This window comes from Anarrhichthys ocellatus, unplaced genomic scaffold (genome assembly GCF_004355925.1).
Source record: "Anarrhichthys ocellatus isolate YVR2014 unplaced genomic scaffold, GSC_Weel_1.0 scaffold10, whole genome shotgun sequence".
NCBI classification, from domain to species: domain Eukaryota; kingdom Metazoa; phylum Chordata; class Actinopteri; order Perciformes; family Anarhichadidae; genus Anarrhichthys; species Anarrhichthys ocellatus.
Genome location: NW_022280040.1, coordinates 10,509,211 through 10,518,970, shown reverse-complemented (window position 1 = coordinate 10,518,970; position 9,760 = coordinate 10,509,211). Strand labels below are relative to the sequence as shown.

The 9,760-nt window shown below is 42.7% G+C and overlaps 1 protein-coding gene across 1 annotated transcript in view; it reads right to left on the bottom strand.

The window, feature by feature from the left end:
• The window catches only part of LOC116384865 (cadherin-20-like), a 64,574-nt gene extending 55,586 nt beyond the window's left edge, over nt 1–8,988 (bottom strand). Inside the window, exon 1 of the mRNA XM_031849864.1 lies at nt 8,608–8,988. The gene's annotated coding sequence lies outside the window, so the exon portion shown is untranslated. The remainder of the gene's footprint in view (nt 1–8,607) is intronic.
• Between the last annotated feature and the right edge of the window lie 772 nt (nt 8,989–9,760).

Here is a 9,760-nt window from a genome sequence, read left to right as displayed (position 1 = left end):
CCCCCCCCCCCCCCCCCCCCCCCCCCCCCGGCTCCATCACTGCAACAAGGCGTCGGTGACGTGTAAATAAATAGGTTCTGAATTAAACTCTTTCACTGGGACTCAGCAGCATGTATCATTCAACTGCAAGACAATATGACGTCCTTACAAGTAATTTCATCATAAATCATATTTCAAATCTCATTATTCTTAAAATAGAGTGAAACAATCGTTTGATTTCAGGCAATTTAACATCACATATTCAGCTTGGGTAAAAAACATCAGGGTTCAATTTGTCTTGCATCAATTTGTTAAGCTTAATATTTATCAAACTTATAACCGATCGAATTGGTTATGAATGCGCTCTAATGCGTTATAAATGTGTTATAAATGTGTTATAAATGCGGTCTAATGCATTGCAACTTTTCACTTCGCATTCACGAGTAAATCAAACAACTTTGGTCGAACCAAAATACTGTTAATGAAACAGTTTTATGTTGTGAGAGGATTATTCTCACATCAGAAGACTCTTTGAAAAAACACTTTAATCAGCAGATCATCAGTCACCATTAACTTTAAACTTTCATCCATGCTAACTGTTCACATTACAAGTAGAAATATCCAAGTTTATATAAAGAATATGAGCAAATAGGAACATTTTCTTGGGCCTGTATTAGGTGATTGTTGGCCACTTGGCGGCTGTAAACTGTAATCACAACATTGACACCTCATCATATTTTAATGGCAAACACTTAATCAAACAGTTGCGTATTTACACATCCAGTAGACACACGGAGCAACGTTGACATTCATTTGGAGTCGTGTTTCACTCTCCTTTTCGCTCTGTTTTGGTCTCCACCGTCTCTTGATGGACTTGTTTGTCTCTTTAGCTGCTAAACGCGCCGCTATGTTCACACCCTTGAAGCTTACTGTGTCTGTCTCTTGATTTTTGGTGCTGGGCATGTAGTGTGCATTTGGTTTCTAGAGCTTTTGAGCTGAAAACAATGTCTGAAATCAGAGAATGTGAGAGCGAGAACCAAAACAGGGAGCTTAAAGAAGCCAAAGCGCCTGCAGAGTGTGTTAATTGTGGGTTTATAACTACAAGCGGCCCCTTTTACATTATTGTACATATTCTCATTTGATCCATTATTACTATAAAATAATGATTTCATATATTTTACGTTAACAGATGGATGTTGCGGTGTAGTAGAGTTTGGGTGAGTTAAAACCGTTTCATTCCCAGTACTATAAAGTTGTTGAAAACAGCAGCTAGCAATTCTTGTGTGTCTCAGCAAACAGCAGGAAAGAAACAGAAGTGAGACTTTTCTTTTTTGACTTTGTCTTCGTTGTCTACATGACTCACGCTCGATCGATTGGATGCTTCGGGATATGGAGGGAAAAAAGATGTTTGAGGATAAAGTTGATATAAAAGCCTCCCAGACAATCAGAGCAAACTGTATCTTACAGTGCAATATGCCTACACAACTTTAAGTCACATCCCCTCCAAGACGGGGAAAAAAGAAATAAACCTCACTAAACTTCAATCAGATGACTGTCATGGCGTGACGCTCTCACTTCCCTCACAGCTGCAGATGATGCGGGCAATAACTGCGGGATGGGGCCTCTGTGAAATGTGAAATGTGAAAGGTATGCAGGTATACGTGTTTTTGTGTGTATAAGCAGAGCCAGCACTTGGCACCTCATCCTTTGCTTCTCGGGCCCGTGTCATTCAACACACTACACCTGTTGGGGTGAATTTGATACCTGGAGATAATGGATTGGAGTTCAAGGGAGGAGAATGTGGACAGGAAACTTTTCCAGAGGTCATATTTCATGAGGAGTGTGCGCTGATGCAAACACATCCACCCCCACATGTATTCACAGGAAGGACACACACACACACACACACACACACACACACACACACACACACACTCAAATACAGTACTGTAGTAGCTGCTTTCACATCAAGCCTGCACCAGAAACCAGATGAAAACACCCATCTTAGAAAATACTTATTAAATCTTTCAGATTTTTGGTTTAATAGATAATTTGGCCTTGAGCCAGGGAAGAACTATAGCCTTTTTTTTTTTTTTGTAGAGAGCCATAAAGTGTCTTTTATTGAGTTATTTTTTAATAACTCAATATTTTCACTCGTAGGTGCTGAACTCCTTCAGCAAAATCCTTTTCATCCCAAATTGCTTGGATAAATATGAATATATCAGTATAGACCAAACCCAAGTACCACAGTTTAAAATAGTACAAACTACTTTCACTACGATTGCAGCTCTTCCAATCTTTTCCATTTTTGATGCATAGCATTGTTGGATTCCAGTGAAATACTTTTGATATTCCATGTAGTTAAAACTTTTCAGAAGTGGCCTATTTCACAAGAGCATATAAATGATATTACAGTTTAAGGTTAGGCATAATTTGAGTGACGGGTGGTTTTCTTCTCAGGTCATCACCCGGGCCCGCCTCAGCTCCACCAACGATCCACCTATTTGCTCATCTTTAGAGTTGGGCTGTATGCCAAGATGGCGACGAATGGAGACGCACACTTCAAAAACACTCTTCAGAAACCTATGGGTGACGTTACGGAGACATATTTCCTACAGTTTGTGGTTTCTTGGGGTGCCCTCGAGTCTATTTCGGAGAGGTTCCGACTGTCCTTGGATCCCTTTTCGGATTGGGTCCGTATTTTAACTTCCGTACGATGGGTTCAGATCAGGTCGAAAATATTGGAACCATGAAGACCTCTAGTGTGGCCTTGACAGAGGAAAGTGATCTGAGTGATTTCTGGTATTCCAGTGGTTTATTTGGACAACTTAAGTAATTAAACACACAGCATACTAAAGAGACAGATTCTGTACGTTCTCAAAACATAATCCTTAATAGCATTTAACAAACATTACAGATTATGTTTCTGTCGGGGCTGAGCCAAAGAGCAGAGAAAAAGAGTAGCCGTTCCTGGGTGCTGCAGAGAACAGAAACCTAATGGATGTCTTGGTCAGATTTATAGCGGCTCATCCTCTCCACTGCTATAGGAGTGGAAAAAAAGTTGAGTGGAGCTCACCGGCTCCAGAGACTATAATTCATCCCCCACTGCGCTCCATTTTATTCAGCCAGAGTACATCGGTGAGTATTGGGCTGATTTTTTTTTTGGGCCAATAAAACATAATCACTGTCTGCCAGGACCAAGGTCACTCTGTATTCCTGATGCAATGTGATGATTATTTTGGTCTTGGCTGAAGGTTGATTAGCTGTTTATTGTTTCGCCTATGCCTGAGAGATGGATTGTTAAAAATGAAATAGGGAATATTTGGATATAATTAGGAACCATAGTTTGCGCTTATATTTTAGGTGTTTTTCCAGGTGCTCTAATCCAGAGTGTGATAACTGGGAAGGTAGGCTGTTTGAACAGGTTGACAGTGAGCACATTTGCTGTTGCATGAATTAAGCTGGTGATTTTTAATTCAGGGTGCAGCCTCCTCAACTGTTCTGTGTCCTCTTTTTGACAGAAGTAAGACAGTTTGACATTCTTCTGTCTACTTTCAGTCCGCCAATCCCATCATGGAGTGCAATGCTTACATCATTTTGGCTTCTACAGATGCATGTGTCTTTGTTTTTGCAATCTCCTAGCTCGTGGTAAGTCTACCTATCAACTTAATTAGGGCTGAGGGAACATAGGGTCTGGGGGAACATTGGGCTGGGGGAGCATTGGATTTGAGGAAACATAAGGGTTAGGGGTAATAGGGCTGATGGATCATAAAGCTGAGAGACGTAAGGTAGAGGGAGCATTGGGTCCGATGGAACATAGTGTCTGAGGGAACATAGGGTCTGGGGGAACATTGGGCTGGGGGAACATTGGATTTGAGGAAACATAAGGGTTAGGGGTAATGGGGCTGATGGATCATAAAGCTGAGAGACGTAAGGTAGAGGGAGCATTGGGTCCGATGGAACATAGTGTCTGAGGGAACATAGGGTCCGGGCAACATAGGGTCCGAGGGAACAATAGGGTCTTCTCATGAAACACAGCTGTAGCAAAGCCATTGTTTTTCCTTGGGCGATGACGAGGTGTCTGTACACTGCACTAAAAATTATTACAGCAGACCAGATGGCTTCAAACCGTCTTTAACCTCTGTCGTTCCGGTTTATTGCCAATTTGTCATGTTGATCATAAAAAATGAGCAATATGAGTGCAAACAAATAATGACAATCAAGTAAATTAATTAACACAGGCAAAGCTGTCTTTTCATACATCAAATTCCCAATTGGGTCTGAGAAAACTAATGAGGTCTACAGTGTGTTAGTTACCGTGCAACAGTAAAAGCCAGTTTAGTATGTGCTCAGCCTGCTCTCCTGTCCACAGGAAGGACTACTGGGAGAGACGGCTCTTCTCTCGGATCTGCTTCATTTAGAAATTGATTTTCACATGTAGCCTTTATCGTTTGAAATTTCCTTCTAAAGACCCTGTTAGAGCAGAAGGGGGGGAAAGGACCAGGGCGAATCAATTCAAATTAATTTCAGAGATGAGGTGTTTCTCACTTTGAGCAACTCTCACTTTGAATGGATGCATTACCTAAGAGTCAGTTCTGGTAAAAAGGAGAGAAAGAAAAACATGATTGCTTTCTTCAACCCAAGAGGGGATGGAATAATTCACTGTCTGAGTTTTGAGTTGCAGGAGCAGCTTAATGAAACGAAAACCTGCATCTGCTGGTGCGTGATCAGGCTCCAGCATTAAGGAATTTGTTCCAACTAACACACAAGCAATGGGCCGTGCACACGTATGAGTCACACACATTATTGTTCTTTAGACACACTGAGGGAAAAAAAGGGGGGAGGGGGAGGTGTTGCTTGTGTTTAGGAACTCAGAATGTCACGGGAATAAACTTATTACTTGTTGTAGGTGTTCTTTAAGGTGGAGGAGTTGTATTAGATTTATTGCTGCGGACAGTTTAAATTACTGTTGTATTTTTAGCTGCCTCGGTCCATTTGTCCACCATGTGCCTCTTCTTTAACTTGGAGTGCTAAACAGATGCATCTGGAATAAGTGCTGGCTGTAACTCTTTGTGAAGACACTGCAGTCTTTTCAAAGTGCAGACGTGTTTTGCTAAAACTGATAACATTTCTAACCCTTTTAGGGCTGGGCGATATATCCAAAATCTTCTGTCCTAATATAGGTAATTTCATATCTCAGTACTGATACATATCCTACTATAGCATGTGTTCTGGTAATTCAATAGATAATTAGTCTCTATGAAATATGGCAATTTGTGCAAATTGAGAAAAACCAAATCTATATTTCCACCGAAACACTGACTACATGCATTCACACAAATAAAGAGTAATCTGATTAAGACAATAGCTGGATTTATCAACATTGGGGTGTTGATAAATCCAGCTATACCTACAAAAATGATCGATTTAGACAGTATGATTGTACAGATTGGATCGGTGGTTTCGTAAACACGTGACAGCATTTCTGAGAGTGCGTGTTGACATTTTCTTTTATGCTATCTATTACTTCCCATCAGAGGTCGACCAATAGTGGATTTTTAAAAGGCTGATATGAGAACAATAGTTTGAAGCAGGAAAAAGCTGTTAGCCGATGAATCGTCATTATGAATATAGAGCCAGACAGACCAGCCAGAGCCTCTGCTTCCAATTAACTAGAAGAAAACAAGGCAGTAACAAGAGTTAAAGGGCCAGTGTGCAACATTTCAGGGGATTTATTAGCAGAAATGGAATATAATATTATTTTCATCAGTGTATAATCACCTGAAAAAAATAACTTGTGTTTTCGTTAGCTTGGATGAGCCCCTTCATATCTACAGAGGGGGCAGGTCCTCTTCATGGAGTCCGCCATGTTGCACCGCCATGTTTCTACAGTAGCCCAGAACGGACAATCCAACTTGCTTGAGTAAAAAAACGTGATGCCACCAGCTGCTATCTGACTTCCGTTGCTTCAAAAGGTGTAGTAGTAATAGTGTTTTTGAGGTAAGGGTGGTCTCGGGGAGGGGGGGTGGTTTTCAATCTGCAGCCACAAGGCTACATGCCACCAAATCCTGCGAACTCTACCTTTAAAGTTATTTAGTAAAACATTTGTCCTTAATTGGTTTAGTTGTACTATTCAATCCACTAAATGTTCAAGACTTCCATTCATTCCAGTTTAAAGTGATTCTAATTCACCATACATATCCACTGTGAAGCATCTACACCCTTTCCATTGTAGACAAACTGGTTAACTGAGTGATGGGGGAGATTCTGCAGCGTGAGCGTGAACCTCCCAAAGTATGCATTGTAATCGTATGCTTGTGTTGAAGTGGCGACAAGAGCCCCGAGGTCAGTCAATCCATCAGCAGCTCAAACAGATGGGTTTCAGCTCCAACCAAAGGATTCACGCTGCTACAAAATAACATGAGACGGCTTCCTGTACAGAAAACATCATCTAGTTTTGACATCCGTCCATTTACTGTCAACTGTCGCCGCACCAAGGGTGTGTTTTCTGTCTTCGATCACCGCGATGACATCTCCGGTACCACTCCTCGGTGTGGCGTAGCACTGAGATTACTGTGCTGCATAACCAACAAATGAGCCCAAAGAAAAAAACTGTGTTTCAAAATAGCAAAAAGCTAATTAGAGGTAATCTGACACCAGCGACGAGCTCAAGCGTAACATGGCAAGTGTACAAGCCCTAACACACTGCCGCTGACGCCTGCCAGGCCTGGCTGATTGACAGGACGTTGTTTCCCAGACCACAACAATGCCGGCAGCGTCCTTGTTATTCTGCATGCTCTCAAAGGCGCCTTCTGGTGTCCCATAAAGCATCACCAGGCCCTGCAGTCATTCAATTAGGACTTTACTGGGCTATTGATTTCATCACGAGCAAAGTGTCTCACGTACCAGAAACAATAAGGAGCCTTTTAACCTAAAGGGATAATGACTTGGAGAGGCATGAATAGACCAATACATCAAGTGAATACATGCAAAAACCATTTGAACCAAGCTTTGCACATTTCCGTCTTCCCCTTCTCTAAAACGACCTTTTGTTTTCACTATGACCTCTTAGATAGTCATTTATTCAAAGAAAACTGTGAGAAGCCATTCAAATGTAACTTTGTGTGGTGCTCGGCAGGTAGCTGTAAGTTGGTTTTCAGAGCTTTTACACTGAACACAGCTGCCTGCTGCTGAAAAAGAAACTTAATGACCAAAACCGTAAAGCTGCAGGTCGTAAAACCCCCAAAAATTAAGCTGAAAGACAATAAAAAAACTCAATTGAGCTGAGAGGAACTGCAGAGTGGGGTGATAACTCTGTGGGTTTGTCACTGCAAGCAACCCCTTTCACACACAGGTAGTCATGTGATTCACCTGTTAGTATTAAATAATATGTTATAATCACTTTAATGTGTTCACGTCCTGTAGTTTTAAATAAGAAATGGAAGAAAATACTGAATACACAGCTTTGTTTTTTCTTCTCTATTTACAGCATTTCAGTTTGACATTCAAACTGCAAAAAGTCAACCTGATTTCACACCCTTAACTGCCCTAAAATTCCCCAAATTCCCATGACGCCGGCAATGTCACCGAGCCTCCGCGTATTTAACCGCCCGTGACCCTTATAGCTGCATAAAGGCTGATGCGCCAAGGCGGATAAACGTTGGGGCCAGTCTTGCCAAAAGTGGCCCTATTGACAGATTATCCTCCCTCAAGAACCCGACCGTATGCGTTTGTTATTCTCTGCAGAGCTTTACAAAATACAACTGTTGATGCAACACAAGTCGAGCTGATCGTCGGGCCAATTGAGACGACTGTATAATGAGGCAAAAGGGGGGAGAGAGGGAGTATCAGTCGGAGAGGGAGTTCGGGGAAGAAAAAGAGGGAGAGAGAGTGTGAGTAAGAGTGGCCAGGAAAGAGTACATGTAGACGCTTAATGAATTCGGTCACAGCTCCGCACAATGAATTCTTTATCCCGGGGGGATGAGGCAGGGGACTTGGCAGAGCCCTGGCGTATCTCGGCAAGGGTGAAAAATAGAAATCCCACTGTCCCCCGTTGGCTCTCCCTCATGTCAGCTGCCTTGGTTACTGAGGTGGCTGCCAGCGAGCCCCCTCCGCCACTCCAGTCCTCCATCCCTCCTCCTCTTATTCCTCTTTTACTCTTTCTATCTATCTTCATCAGCCCAACTCTCCTTCACACTCCCCTTCCCCTCCCCTCCCCGCTCATTCAAACTCTGTTTCTCCCACATATCTCTTTTTGTTTCACCTCTCCCTCTACAATTTTTCTCTTCATTCTCTGCTCACCTTCTTGTGTTCTGACCCTTCTCTCTATTCCACTTTACCTTGTTGTCGCACCATTTTTACCACATGTGGCTCAGTCAAAATAAAACAAGGGAAAATGTGGCGGCTCTCCAAAGTCAATATGTGATGTTCATGATTGCAACACACACACAGACGCGAGACAGTGTGCGAGCACTAAAAAGGGCAGCGGACAAAGACTTACCTTGTAACAGGTTGCTCTGATCGTTGTGTGCAACAAAACAATATTTGATATTGATCCACATGTAAGCAGTCAGTCACCAGTTGAGGCAATACAGTTTTTACCAGATGCATATTAAACATAAATCCTACCTTTTTAAAAGCTGATTTGTCTGTAACTTCTCTTCCCTTGCAGCCAGAGAGCCATCTATTGCAGTTTTCTCACTTCTTTTTTTTTTTTTTTTTTTTTTTCAGTCCTGTCTCCTTCAAGTGCCGGTTTCTATTTCTCAGTCCTTCCAGGAGAGGCTGATCACCGGGGTTTTGTAGAGAAGTCCAGCTGAACCTCCCCACCTCCCGGGGGGGAAAAAAAAAAGATCAAGAGACCGAGAGCTGGCACCTCCTGATCATCTACTTCCAGCGCTGAGGGTGAGAGCAGTGTAAGACAAAGTAATCTTCAGGTGAAAAAGATAGGACTTGCTCCCCGCCTGCTCTCTCTCTCTCTGTCTCTCTCTCTCTGTCTCTCTCTCTCTCTCTCTCTCTCTCTCTCTCTCTCTCTCTCTCTCTCTCTCTCTCTCTCTGTTGCCTGTGCTCGCTCTCCCTCAGTTGCCCGTGCTCGCTCTACCTGCTCAAAGCGTTGTGGACGAGCTCTCGCAGCAGCTGCCTCTCCAGCTCTCCCTCTTGTGTCTGAGTGCTGTGCTGTTGCTCCATCCATTCCCCACGTTTCTCTCAGCCTCTTCCCTCCCTCTCCCTGCCTCCATCCCTCCCTCCATCCCCTCCACGGCTCATGAATGTTTAGACATGGCAATTGTAGCTGACAGGCACCGAATTAACCCGCAGAACTCAAAATACACTCTTTCGCTTCACTCACTTTCCCCCAGTTTTTTCTTTCGTCCTCGCTTTTGCGACGACCCCTCTCACACTTTGAATACGACCCTCCTGAATAGTACATTCGGTTCTTTTTACGGGGAGTGATAGTCTATTAACTTTGTGGTCCTGGCTCACCACTGTTTTTTTTATCCACAGACCGTCTGAAGCAGGGATGAAAGATTATGGTCTAACATCCATGATGAATGTGCAATCAGGGACGCCCACCCGCGCACATGAGCACGCATTATAAGAAAAGTGGCTTATAAAATAATCATGAGCAAAACAAGAAATGTGTATGATTAATAAGTAAATATTTACCACCCTCCTCCCTTGATTAATCAATGATTAATTGTCCTTAAACGAGTCTAACTGGAGCTGATTGAAGATATTGAGCCATTAGAAAAATCATCCAGCGACAGTCGCTGTAATTGTGATTTGA